The following is a 14,105-nucleotide window of genomic DNA, read 5'->3' on the forward strand; positions in this document are numbered from 1 at the left end:
GCCGAGGCGAAGCCCCGCGTCCGGGTGTCGCAGGCCCGGTGCGCCCCGGCGCACTTTTATTTTTTATTTTTTATTTTTATTATTTTTATAATAAATTCATTTTTTATTGGTGTTCGATTTGCCAACATACAGCATAACACCCAGTGCTCATCCCGTCAAGTGCCCCCCCCAGTGCCCGTCACCCAGTCACCCCCACCCCCCGCCCTCCTCCCTCCCACCACCCCTAGTTCGTTTCCCAGAGTTAGGAGTCTTTACGTTCCGTCTCCCTTTCTGATACATTCCTACCCCGCGCACTTTTAAAGGATCCTTTAGACTCCTTGCCTGGCCCGCAGTTTGCCAAAAGAAAATGCCCTTGGCCTGGGGCCAGCGTAGGACCTACCAGTTCTCAATTCTGGGAGAGCTGAGGCCACTTCTTGCTCACTAAAAAAAGAAAAAAAAAAAAAAAATGGGGGGGGGGGAGGAAAAAGGAAAAATATAACGCTGAAAGGAAAAGTGTTAATTTCTATAAATTAACGTGTTTAATATACAGACACACATCCGCAAAGGGGCACACATCGATATAAGGTTGTTATTTACAAGATTATTACAGCATTTCCAAAAAAAAATATATATATATATATATATAATCTCATTCTCAATATATAATATATATTCCCAATTATATATATAATATATATGCAATATATATTCTCATTCTCAATATATAATATATATTCTCATATATATATTATATATATATATATATATATATTTTTTTTTTTACTCTCAGAGATTGTGGTTGGAAATGATACAGTTGTATGATGAAATGTTTCTTTCTTCAGTCTGGTGTATAGCTGTGACTGCCAACCTCGCTTGGAGACAACTTGGATTTCAAAAATGTAAATAGGAGACTCTTCATAGAAGGCAGGACGAAGCCCTCCTACTCTGCGCTCTCTCCCCGGCCAAAGAACAGGCAACTTGAACTAGTGGATCTAGGAGCCAGGATGGTGTGATACCCTTGTTTGAAAGCATTTCAAACCCACTTGCTCTACTTGGTAGGCTCTGTCTTTGCCTTCTTGCCAAACCTATGGGGATGTTAATTACAGATGCCACCGCCCAGAATCAGAGAATACCATAGAAAAGAACATGCCAGGGCAGCCCGGGTGGCTCAGCAGTTTAACGCCGCCTTCAGCCCAGGGTGTGATCCTGGAGACCCCGGATCGAGTCCCACATCGGGCCCCCTGCATGAGCCTGCTTCTCCCTCTGCCTGTGTCTCTGCCTCTCTCTCTCTGTCTCTCTGTGTCTCTCATGAATAAATAAATAAAATCTTAAAAAAAAAAAAAGAAAATAACATGCCATCCATTCTTAAACTATTGTATATGAGACTATCGCATTGTTTCTTTCAAACTGCCTGCTTATCTTTGGTTGCATATAATGCTCTAATTGAGCTAGTCAGTACTACACCAAGGGCCTGTTGAAAAACAAAATGTATTTTAATATGCATCATGTATGTATAGCCCACTCTTCCAGCCCTGTTCGTTTCCTTTGAGCTATCTGGCAACTCTTTGTGAATTGTGGGTTATGGATAGTAATGTAAATTCTGTCCTATCCAATAAAGAAAGATTTTCATTGGACAGTACCACCTCCTTTGTGGAAACACCATTTTTGTTTCTTTTTGCGACCCAACTCAACATTCTTTTAGGTATCTGTGAATTGTGTGTATAATATGCCATATACATTTGTGGTCTTTTGACTTTTCCTTTGAACCAGTTATAAAATCTGCCTGGTTCCTTCATATCATAGAAAAATAAATTCTTTCATGTTTTCCTATTTGTATCTGTATGAGGATCACGATCTTAGCTATTTTCAAAAACGACCTTTCATCAAGCCTCCCAATGAAGAGTAACACAACTCAAAAGGAATGCATGAAGGACAAACAGCCAGAATAAATAAATAAATAAATAAATAAATAAATAAATAAATAAATAATAAACAGTGATAGCTAGTTCCCCATTCGATGCAGAAGCTAAATTCATTAACTTGTTCACCTTATATATGGAGCACTTTGTGAGAACCTTTTGCAGTGGGAGGCAAGTGTGAAGCAATTATTATCTCTTTGAATTGCTTTTATTAATCAGTGAAAAAACTGAGCGGACGTAGAAAGGGTGCAAGAATTGAGGCCAAAACATCTGTATTCAAATTGTGGATGCTGCCACTTAAAGCTTGTGGCCCAAGCAAGTTACTTAAACCTTTGGACCTCAGTTTTCTATTCTATAGAAATTTATTTACCACCCCAGGGTTGTTGAAGAAATAAATGAAGTAGTCTTTCGTGACAGTGCTGCTACTGTGTCTGATGCTCTTGAAATGTTGGTTGACTCCATACTGTGTTGCATTCTGCTAGTTATTTTGGGTACAGATACAGGAAGGAGCAACATAGTACAAGATCCTGAAATTGAGGAGCTATCAACATAAGGTAGAAATAAGATTTCAAGGCAGAAGTACTTTTTTAAAGACTTTTATTTTTACATTTTATTTGTTTATTTATTTAGGTATTTAGTTAGTTAGTTAGAGAGGGTGGTGAGGAGGGGCAGAGGGAGAGGGAGAGAGAAAATCTCAAGCACACTCCCTGCTGGGTGCAGAGCCCAAAGCAGGGGCTCAGGAGTTCAATCCCGACCCTGGGATCATGACCTGAGTCAAAATCAAGAATCAGACGCTCAACAGACTGAGCCACCCAAGTGCCCCAGATTCAAAGCTAAAATTCACATTGAGATCCTGTGTTTAGCAGTGGACCTTGAATGAGTAAAATAATCTCTCTGAGCTACCACTTCTTCATCTGAACAGAGATTAAAATGTCTAACTGGGATAGTTGTTGGAAGTGAGACAAGGAGTGCAAAATTTGGGTTGGGACAGTGCCGGGCAGAAAGAACACTCAGTGATAGATACCTCTCAATAAGGCATATCTAAATAATTAAACTCAACATCTCTCTAATTATGACCATAATTCTTGATTTGCAGCAACATATTTCATAAACAAGCCAAACACTGTGATTCCTTCTTTTCAGAGAGACCACTAATGAATCAAAATTTTTCGTTCCAACTTGTGCATATTCTATTCCCTGAAGCGACTGCCAACTGAAGAAGGGAAGTATACTTTGAAAAGTTAAAATAGCAAATCCGTTTCTACACAGAGAAAGGGATGTTTATTTGTCATCTGTAACCAGGACCGCCACTGGAGTATAAGGAAGCAGGAGCTTCAGGAACCAACCAGATCTTTAGGATAAAGGAGGAACTCTTCTCTCTTTCTTCTATTATACTGGCTAGATGCAGAAGACCTCAAAGTCTGAAGGTAGTGAAGATACACAAGACAGAAGGAGCCTGGATCCCTAAATCCTGTTGAGAAGACAGCTGCTCACTGGCCTGAATTCCTGCATGGGACTTGTGTGGGTTTCTTGTGCGAGTTAGCACACCTCTGCTGCCTTAAGTCACCTTCGAGTACACGGCCGTGAGGGTTCACTGCCACAAATTCTAGGCCATGTGTATCCCTAAAACACATCTTCACTTATTTTTTTAAAATATTTTATTTATCCATTCATGAGAGACACACACAGACATACACACACACACACACACACACACACACACACACAGAGGCACAGAGACACAGGCAGAGGGAGAAGCAGGCTCCATGCAGGGAGCCTGATGTGGGACTCAACCCCGGGTCTCCAGGACCACGCCCTGGGCTGAAGGTGGCACTAAACTGCTGAGCCACCCAGGCTGCCCACATCTTCAATTATTTGAGGTAACTTGAGCCAAACATCTCTGAGCCTTATATTTATAGATAGATAGATGAATGGATAGATAGTCCTATCAGTACACACACACACACACACACACACACACATGCAGTTAGAAGAGACTTATAATTTTTGTTTTTTTACATACATTTCAAATTTTCTAACATGAGCATATGTTTTCTGTAAAACAAATATGGGCATGCACCCATACATACAAATACAAACAGTCACTCTATATCTGGCATAATGAATATTTTCCTACTCATTGAGGTCCTAAAATTTCTGATAAATAACATACAATATCTTGATCCTCCTTGATAAAATATTTGCTATATGAAAAGTGAAGCAAATAAGCAATAGAAGAATCCCTGAACTTGCTGAAACAAAATATTTTTTCCTATAAAATAAATAACTAGGATTAGGGTTCTTGTTTTCCCTGGAGGTAGTCATGTCACTGATATGCTGAGAAGCTAATTACTGTTACTTATTATTGAAACCTGACTGGAAATGAGTCTTTTGTTGAGCTAGCATTATTCCTTAATGATCTCAACAGGTCACTTTTACACTGAAATGATTCTAGAATAAACCTGATATTAAAAGATGGGGGCATTGCCAATTGAAACTTCCAAACCCAGGAAAGAGAAAATATTCTCTCCAAGTTAGGTTCTCCAGTAACTAATTAAGTGTGAGGAGGTATCTGGATCTCTCCTATGACTAAAGAATATTTCTAGAAACTTAAAAAGAGAGAAAGAGAAAGAGAAGAAGGGGGGGGGGGCAAAAGAAAAGAGAAAGAAGAGGGAAATTAAAGGAACAAAAAATGCAGAGCTATATTTTCCCTTGACATGCAAGGCCACAGTGTACGGAAATGGGATAAGTGTGTGTCAATTTCTGTTGCAGATACAAGATATAATAGTGTGACAACCCTAATGCAAATAAATGAACATCACAGCCAACTTTGAACGTCCTTTGAAAGTTAGTGGGAAAATGTGGCATTATATAATTTTTTGTGTGTGCAAAGAAAAGCAATAGGCAACATATATTTCAATAAACATATTTGTTGTAGCCAATATTCATTGGCTCTCGATTCTAAATATTCATTCAAACTTCTGGCACAAAGACACGAAACATATGAATTATAGAATCCTGACTGATTATTCTATCTTTATGTTTTGCCTTTGAAATGTGAATTTCTGCCTACCAGAATTAACAAACTCAATCCTAATCACATGCCCCTTAGGGAAGCCCTGTACTTATGGTCTTTTCGGAGGTACTGAATCATCTCTTTTGTAAAACTATGCTCCTGGAACTTTTTGAGACTTCCCAAATATCGACTGGGAAGAAGCATATCTGTATAACATAGAAAGCATAAGGTACTTAATTTTAATGGAAAACTCTTTTTTCTTTCTTTCTTTTCTTTTGACAGAGGCAGATCCTGCTGTGTTTGACAAATATGTTCTAGAAGAAAGCTCAATCTAGATGTTATGTGTAACTTTATCTTATTCCCCTTTGAGCACTACTGTTCTTACAAAATGATCTCTCCACTGCCCAAAGTCATTACATTCTTTCCCTTTCACATTGTCCCTCTGTAAATGTCAGGCATAACTACATTTTTATTTGCAGAGATACCACTGCTATGAATGAGTAAAAATTTTCTGCTCCCCCGCCTCTCTCTCTTTACCCTCTGCGCATTCTACTAATATGATTTGTTGGACAAATTGTTCCATTAATCTGGGGCTGTTTGACAGAGTGAGAAAATAAGTGCCAAAGTGAGAAGATTCACAAGAATCGGAAATCTCCGTGCCTCTTTCTCAAGGTAAATAGTTATTATATCAGGGTGTCAGACTGGTGAAATGGATGTGCTTTCATTCTCAGTTTGTAAATGTCACTTTTCCTCAGCCCATCAGGGTGACAAATGAGGTGTGGGTTACAGTAAGAGTTCATTCTTTGACAAAGTTCTTAACAGTCTATTTCAACAGAAAGCATCCAGCCTTCCTCACTTTTATAATCTAAACCCTGCACCACTGCCAGAAACTTCCCAGGGCTTGTCTTACTGCTGCATCACTGTCCTCAAAGAGAAACATGTCTATAACACAATTTAAAATCTCAAGTGAAAGTAAAAGTAAATAGATTAGAAGCTAGTTTATAAGCCGTAACCCTGATTTCCCAGGGAAATTCCATTAACTGGTTCTCAAGATTTTATGATCCCAGGGAAATTTATTATATTTTGGTTTTCTTTAAATGTTCTTTCACATTTTTTTACATCTAATCTTGAAAGAGATTTTTTACACCTTTTCTTTATGACTTAATTAATGATTATATTATATATAAATAATCCAGGTAAACCCGTTGCTACAACAACAAATGAATGAAGGTCTGAGTGGAAGATAATACTGCATCTGACTTAAATCCTTGCCCATAAAACATGCTCCCTTGATTACCATGAGAATATAATATTTGAACAGGAATGAGATAGGTTGGTTTTATATGTAAAAGAAGCTTAAGATAATACGTGCAAGTATACAGAAAACAACGTCATCAATGGCCACAAATACTATGATGGAAAGATCAATGCTAAAATATGGTGTGTAAATTGATGCCATTGCTCCAGGAATCACATTCATTTTTCTCTTGTGTGCAACTAGACATAGTTTGTTGGTGAGGCTCATCATCACTGTGATCTATCATATGCCAATTTGCCACATCAATACTTCTGCAATTAGCAATGGAACCACAGGTTCGATTATTGATGCATCATGGTCTACCTTGAACCATACCATTTGCCAACTCAGTTTTCATCTCTGTGACATTTAAGGTCCCTGAGCCTTGATCACATCTATAGAATGAATATGATGTAGTGTTTAAAAAGACGATTGTGAGGATCAGTGAAATAATGGAAGCATACCCTATATAAAGTGTATTTATTGGCACATATGTGTTTTTCTTGAGATGTAGATCAGTAGATTTCTAAAATCCAGGAATCCCCAAATGGTAAAGTACCACTGATTTTAAAATTGTTAGATATAGAGGAAAAAAGGGAAAGAATGAAAAGGAAGAGAGGAGAGAAACCTGGCATACTATAAGCCAAGAGAGAAGAAAAATGTATATTGCTCAACAATGTCATCCTCAAAGAGAGACAAGTCCTTGGGGTTGAAGAACCAGGATGTAAAAAAGGAAAGAGAAGATGAAAACTTCCTGCCAGTCCAAAGGCTGCAAGTGAAAATCTTTAAGGTATGACATGATGACTAGAAGATCACTATGAGCAAGCTCTAAGATGGAAGAAAGATAGAAGCAAAGCACCTCAAGAGGCCTTAGCTGAGGAGGGTGATGATTCTGCCATGGATCATCAGGCCTTGGACTCCATGAATGTTACTATGGTGAACAAGAGGTAAGTTCATGGCTACAAAGACACTGAGGATGAAAACACAGAGAAGGTAGCTTTCCTGCTTCTTTTACGTGGGGCATGTAACCAATCTTCTTAACTGTACATACTTTCAAAACTCATCTTTCCTTAATTTAAAAAAATACAGAGAATGGTAGCAGTAACCATAAAAGGAAACTTTACTAAATTCAACCAAAGTGTAATTGAAAACTCTGTATATCAAGATTCCATAAACAGAAAAACAAGCCACAAGCAGGCAGAAGTCGTTGCCAATGCATAAAACCAGAAAGTCTATTCTCTAGAATATGTATTTTGAAAACCTTACAAATCAATAAGTAAGTGGCAGTCAGTCCAAGAAAAAGACTTCAATGGGTACATTCCAAAATAGGAGACGTAAATGGCCAATGAACATAGAAAAAATATATTCAATCTCATTAGCATTCAGGGAAATTAAAAGAAAACTTCAATTGGCGATATTTGAAAACCAACTGAGGCAGTGTGGCCAAGGGTAAGGACTTTATTGTAGGCAAAGAGCAAAAGAAAAGTACTTAATCAAGAATGAAAGCTGAGATAAGACCATAAATGAGATGATAAATAGTGATGCTAGGAGCTCTTATTTATTTGGTTAGACTCGATGCCCAGGGTGGGGTTTGAACTCAGCACCCTGAGATCAAGAGTCCCATGCCTACTGACTGAGCCAGCCAGGTGCCATAAGGAACACTTTAGAATGTAGCTCCCAAAGTCGTTTGGGTCCTGCTGTTAAGGACTAAGCCCTGAATGGTGAGAGTATTTTAGAAACCAGTTAGCGTGCCATAGCTTTGAGAATGAGCCAACCAGGCAAGATAGGCAAGGCATAGATTCCGAATATCAATATGGTAAGTAACATGTGAAGATTTGAGTTCTGTTTCTATACCAATGAGTTTCTTTAAATAATAGGAGAATGATCTCTATCCAACCGACCTATGTGGCTACTTGTACAGTGGTACTTCCAAGTAGTCAATAGACCTCTGGAATAATTCCATGTCAGAGGTCTTCTATCTTGCCCAGTGCTCATAATTATTATCTGGGAAAGCAAAAGAAGTCTAATAAGATAGCTTCCCACTGTGCTAGAGAACTGGGCTGAGTAAGAAACTCCCATCAAAAGGGACAGGTGGAAATTGTGCCTGCAGACTTAATCAACAAGAAGTCAGAGTTTGCTATGGTGAAATAATGTTCATTAGAAAGTTAGTAATAACTGACTTATTTAACCAAGATTTTAAGGCCATCAAAAATTAGTAGTATAAATCTGAGTGACCCTAAATCCTGTTACCTGATTTTGGCTTTGTATATATTTTCCAATTCTTAGGCCATTAAGGAAGTATGTTGATGGATTGAGAGATGTGATTACAATCCCTTTGTATATGTCTTTATATTATTCATATTACATTATTTTATGTTCCCAAAAAAGTTGTAACATTGGCAAGACAGGTGTCACGTTCCTCACTTTACAAATAAGAAAACTGGGACCCAGAGTTTCTAAATCTTTTTTTTTTTTTTTTTTAATTTTTATTTATTATTTATGATAGTAACAGAGAGACAGAGAGAGAGAGAGAGAGAGAGAGAGAGGCAGAGGGAGAAGCAGGCTCCATGCACCAGGAGCCCGATGTGGGACTCGATCCCGGGTCTCCGGGATCGCGCCCTGGGCCAAAGGCAGGCGCCAAACCGCTGCGCCACCCAGGGTTCCCGACCCAGAGTTTCTAAATTATTTATCTAAGATCTCAAGAGCAAGGGAGGAGCCATGATTGTGAAATTCAGACTTTCTGGTGGTGCTAAGTCCAGCTCTTTCAGCGATACCATACTGCTCCTGAGAAATTTTGCTGGAGCAACCGTGAAAGTATGGACGCTACCTAAAAGGAAACTTTTGTTTAGCATGTTCACCTGGAGTCTCTTACTGTGCATAGTCCTTGGTCAAGACAGCAGTCATGGAATGACAAAGTAGGAGAGTGGTGACTTGGAGGTGCTTTTCCATAAAAGACAGGTATGGAGGGTTATGGCTGAGGTGGATGGTGGTACTGACAGAAGAAATTGATAAAAAGGGACTGGGAAGAATAAGTTTGGGCTGGGGTGAGGCTGTCAAAGATAAACCTTATCTCCTTATATTACCTGAGGCCAAGTTCTATCATGGGTCTTTATATCTCTTTTCAAAAATGCATATTCATTAATTTATTTTCACAAAGAAAAGTTAACCTATGCATCCAGGGATGCAATTGTTGAAACTAAGATTCTAATTGAAAGGGTCCCTGTATATAGAGACCCTTTATTGCCATGTTAGATAGTTTTAGATTACTTCTATCTGTGTTCTTAATGTTTTTAGTTGAGAAAAATAACAAGCTGGGAAAATATTTTCTACATATTAAAGATATGTTTAATCTATAAGTGGCTCTTCTAAATCAGAAAAAAAGGGAGAATACACATGAGAAGTATAAAGAATGTGTACACTCAATTCTCAATAAGATGCAAATGATCACAATAAATATATAAAATAATATTCTCCTTCACTAGTGACCAAAGAAATTTATTTATTTTTTTTAATTTATTTTTTATTGGTGTTCAATTTACCAACATACAGAATAACCCCCAGTGCCCGTCACCCATTCACTCCCACCCCCCGCCCTCCTCCCCTTCCACCACCCCTAGTTCGTTTCCCAGAGTTAGCAGTCTTTACATTCTGTCTCCCTTTCTGATATTTCCCACACATTTCTTCTCCCTTCCCTTATATTCCCTTTCACTATTATTTATATTCCCCAAATGAATGAGAGCATATAATGTTTGTCCTTCTCCGATTGACTTACTTCACTCAGCAGAAATTTAAATTAATATGAGATCATTTTCATCTTTCATTTAAAAAATTAATGATATTTCATGGTGTTATGGAAGATATAGGAAAAGAGATGTTATATATTGCTGTGGGAAGGTAATTGGTATGTTTTTCTGGAGGGCAATTTGGTATAATATATATCAAAAACCTTAAAAATGTCCACACTTTTGATTCCTTAATTTCCACTTCGAAGAGGAAAAAGTAAAATCTCAGTGATTACCTCCTTGTATGAAGCCAGAACTATCCTGATTTTGCAACAAGACAATGACATTACCAGACAAAACAATTAGAGATCAATATACCTCATCAATACGTGTTTAAAATCTTTAAGAAAATATTTGCAAATCCAATCCAGCAATATATAAAAAGTACCATCCATATCAATTACAGTTTATTCCAGGGCCATAAGGTTGTCTTATCTTCTGGAATAAATCAGTGTAATTCTCCATTTTATTTATTTATTTATTATTATTTTTTAGAGAGAATGTTCAGAGTGGGGAGGGGAGGGACAAAAGGAGAGGGAGAGAGTATCTTAATAATCTTAAGCAGGCTCCACAGTGGGTGTGGACCCTGATTCAGGGTTCCATCTCACAACCCTGAGATCATGATCTGAGCTGAAATCAAGAGTTGAACACTTAACCAGCTGAACCACCCAGGTGCCCCTAGCTCTCCATTTTATTTCATTTTTTTAAAGATTTCATTTATTTATTCATGAAAGACACACACACAGAGAGAGAGAGAGAGATAGGCAGAAACACAGGCAAGGGGAGAAGCAGGCTCCATGCAGGGAGCCCGACATGGGACTCGATCCCCCATCTCCAGGATCCACCCCTGGGCCAAAGGCTGCTGAGCCACCAGGGCAGCCCTAGCTCTCCATTTTAATAAAATAAATAAAAACATATATTATTTCAGTAGGCATAGGAAAAGACACCTAACCAATTTTGATGCTCATTCATTCATGATAAAGAGCTTCTACATACTAGGGATAGTAAGAAACTTCCTCAACCTAATAAAGCATATACATAATAAATCTATAGGCGTCATCATAACTTATGCTAAAACAGAGAACATTTTCCTTTAAATTGAAAACAAAGCAAGGATGTCGATTCTTATCATTTATGATCAGCAGTTTACTGGAGGTTCTAACCAATGCCATAAGGTAATAAAGAGAAATAAAATACATCTATATTAAAATTAAACTATCTTTTTAAATGGTGACATTATTCCATACTTTTAAATTCTAAATAATTTAAAAGAATGAGAGAAAGGAAAAAAGAGGCAAAGAGGGAGGAAAGAAATCTTCTGTTCTTCAAAAGGCACCAATAAGAACATGTAAAGTCAAGCCTTAGGTCGAGAGAAAATATTTGCATTCTGCATCAAGAATGTTTAAGGTGCTCTTGAAACTCAATGATAAACAATCCAATAAAATGCAGGGCATACAGTTGAACAGATATCAGAAACAAACAAACAAAAAAGAAGAATGGTCAAAAAGCAAAAGGAAAATTCTCAACATCATTAGTCACAAGGAAATTCAAATTTGAAATCACAATGAAGTACCATTATTCATCTTCTAGAATGGTGAAAATTAAAAATATGGTTAGTACCAGGTTTTGATGAGGATGTGAAACAACTGAAATTCTCATTTGCTGGTAGGAGTGTAAATCATACATCCATTCTGGAACACATGTTGATAGTTTCTTACAAAGCTAAATATATGTTTAACATGTTACCCCCTAAATGAAAATATATGCTTACAAAAATCTGGATGAAAATTTTTGCAATAGTTTTATTTATATTATCAATACTAGAAACACTCAAATTATCCATCAACGTTGCAAGGAATGTATAAACTGTTGTTACATTATTATAGAATGGTACACCACCCAGCATTTAAAAAAAAAAAATGAACTACTGATATACACGATAACATGGAAGAATTTAAAAAACACTCATCTGAGCTAAACCTCACATACACATAAAAGATTATGTGTCCTATATGATTGTATATATATATGTTATATGTATACACACACATATATATATGTATACATATATAATGAGAAAAAAACTAATCAATAGTGATAGAAAGGAGATCGGTAGTGCCTGATACTGAAGAAAGGGGTAAATTGACTACAATGGGTTAAAAGGAGATGGAATGATGGAAATGTTTTATTATCTTAACTAGGGACATAATTACCTGGGTGCACATGTTCATCAAAACTAATTAAGCCATACATTTAAAATGGGTGTGAATTTTTGCATATAAAGTATATTTCAAAAAACCTTGACTTTAGGGGTGGGTAGGTGGCACAGTCAATTAGGCTTCTAACTCTTGCTTTTGGCTGGGGTCATGGTCACAGGGTCATGGGATCAAGCCCTACCTTAGGTTCTGCACTCCACTTGGAATTTGCTTGAGATGCTCTCTCCCTCTCCTTCCCCCAGCCTCCCCCCACACACAAATAAATAAAACCCACAAACTTGTCTTTAAAAATAAGATTTAACTTTATGGAATGATAAGACAAATAACCCAATAAAATGGTTGGGTGACTCAGTTGACTGGGTCACTCATTGGCTAAGCATCTGCCTTTGGCTCAGGTCATTATCTCAGGGTTCTGGGATCCAGCCTTGAATCAGGCTCCCTGCTCAATGGGGAGTTTGCTTCTCCTTCTCCCTCTGACATTCTTCCCTGCTTGAAATCTCTCTCTCTCTCTCTCTCAAATAAATAAAGATTCTTAAAAAAATAAGATTCAATGAGTGATTGGATGTGGAGGGTGAGGGAGAAGAGATTTCCTATTTCGGCAACTGATGTTATCATCCATTGAAACAAGAATCCAGAAGAAGCAAATTGGAGAATAAAGGCAAGAGGATGAATATAGTTTGAGAACTGGAGAGTTCAAAGTGCCAGAATATCCAAAAAGAGATGTAGAGTACACAGGAGAATATACGTCTCTGCTGTTCAAAATGTGAGAAAGATATATAAATGTAGGAATCATCTGCATATCATTGATACTGGAACTTGCCATAAAAGGTATGTAGAATACCAAGAGGTTGTTAGGAAGTTTATAATTTTAAGAAGAGTCAGCAAAAAGAGAAAAACAACACTTGAGTTGAATGTCATGTTTCATTTCAGAATCTCCAGTTTCTTGGAGATTGGGTACTTAGCTATAAATAAATAATAAACAGATGGAGTTGAGTCCTGTGACATTTCACATGAGGAGAAATGGTTATTCTGAAAAAGACAGTTAAAGTTGACCTATTCAATGGCAACATGTTATGATTTTGTGAATGATCCATGCATGGTTAACTGGTTTGCAGTGATTATTCCTGCTTGCTGTAAAAAATAATCAAAGATGCCTGTTTATATTTTACAGTTAACTATGGTTTACAAAGGACCTTTGCACAAAGTACTTTATTTTTCTATGTAAGGAAAATAAGGCAGGTATTATTATGCACATTGCAAAGATTAAAAAAATCAAGTTCACAGATTGGAATAAATTGGATTAACAACAGGCCTACCAAAGCTACAAGGTAGGTCTCTTGGCATAGTCTCTCCAGGCCCTGGAAAGAGCAAAGAACCATATCCAAAACGGCAATACACTCGACAGACAGGATTGTGATGGGATAGACCTCTAGAGCCGTAGTCCAAAGGATCCTGAAGACAGAGAAAGGCAAACATCATCTTTCAAAAAGTCAAGGTCTTTTTGTTTAAAATGTTGTTCTGGAATTAGAGGTCAAGAAGATAAAAGGGCAGCCAGGTGTATAACAAAGGATAGTTTGTCTTTTATGCTACAGTGATGGGAGAGATGAAGAAAACAAAGGGAAAGCACACTCAGAATTCATTGTCTGGAGCCCAGAAGTATGTGAGGGTCTGGAGAAGTTGAAGTCCTTGATTGAACTCCACAGCCCTGTGGCATTTGACTGCCATGGTGGAATTAAAGCTGAATGCTTGTTACTTTTCATTTTTCACTTCAGACCCACCTTCCACCTCTTGTAAATCTTTTGGGATTGAGACGCTGGCTCCTGTGTAATAAATCAATGAGGCTCCCTGGTTTTCTGGTTTCCAGCTGGGTTCAGATGATAGGAGGCAGTACTGAAC

General features: G+C 37.6%; 1 long non-coding RNA gene across 3 annotated transcripts in view; it reads left to right on the forward strand.

The window, feature by feature from the left end:
- The first annotated feature begins 8,984 nt into the window (after window positions 1–8,984).
- LOC144290619 (uncharacterized) overlaps window positions 8,985–14,105 on the forward strand; it is a 65,589-nt gene continuing 60,468 nt past the window's right edge. For all 3 annotated transcript variants that reach the window (XR_013358211.1, XR_013358200.1, XR_013358189.1), the window contains exon 1: window positions 8,985–9,169. This is a non-coding gene — a long non-coding RNA (uncharacterized LOC144290619). The remainder of the gene's footprint in view (window positions 9,170–14,105) is intronic.

The sequence above is a fragment of the Canis aureus genome, chromosome 2, assembly GCF_053574225.1.
Source record: "Canis aureus isolate CA01 chromosome 2, VMU_Caureus_v.1.0, whole genome shotgun sequence".
NCBI classification, from domain to species: domain Eukaryota; kingdom Metazoa; phylum Chordata; class Mammalia; order Carnivora; family Canidae; genus Canis; species Canis aureus.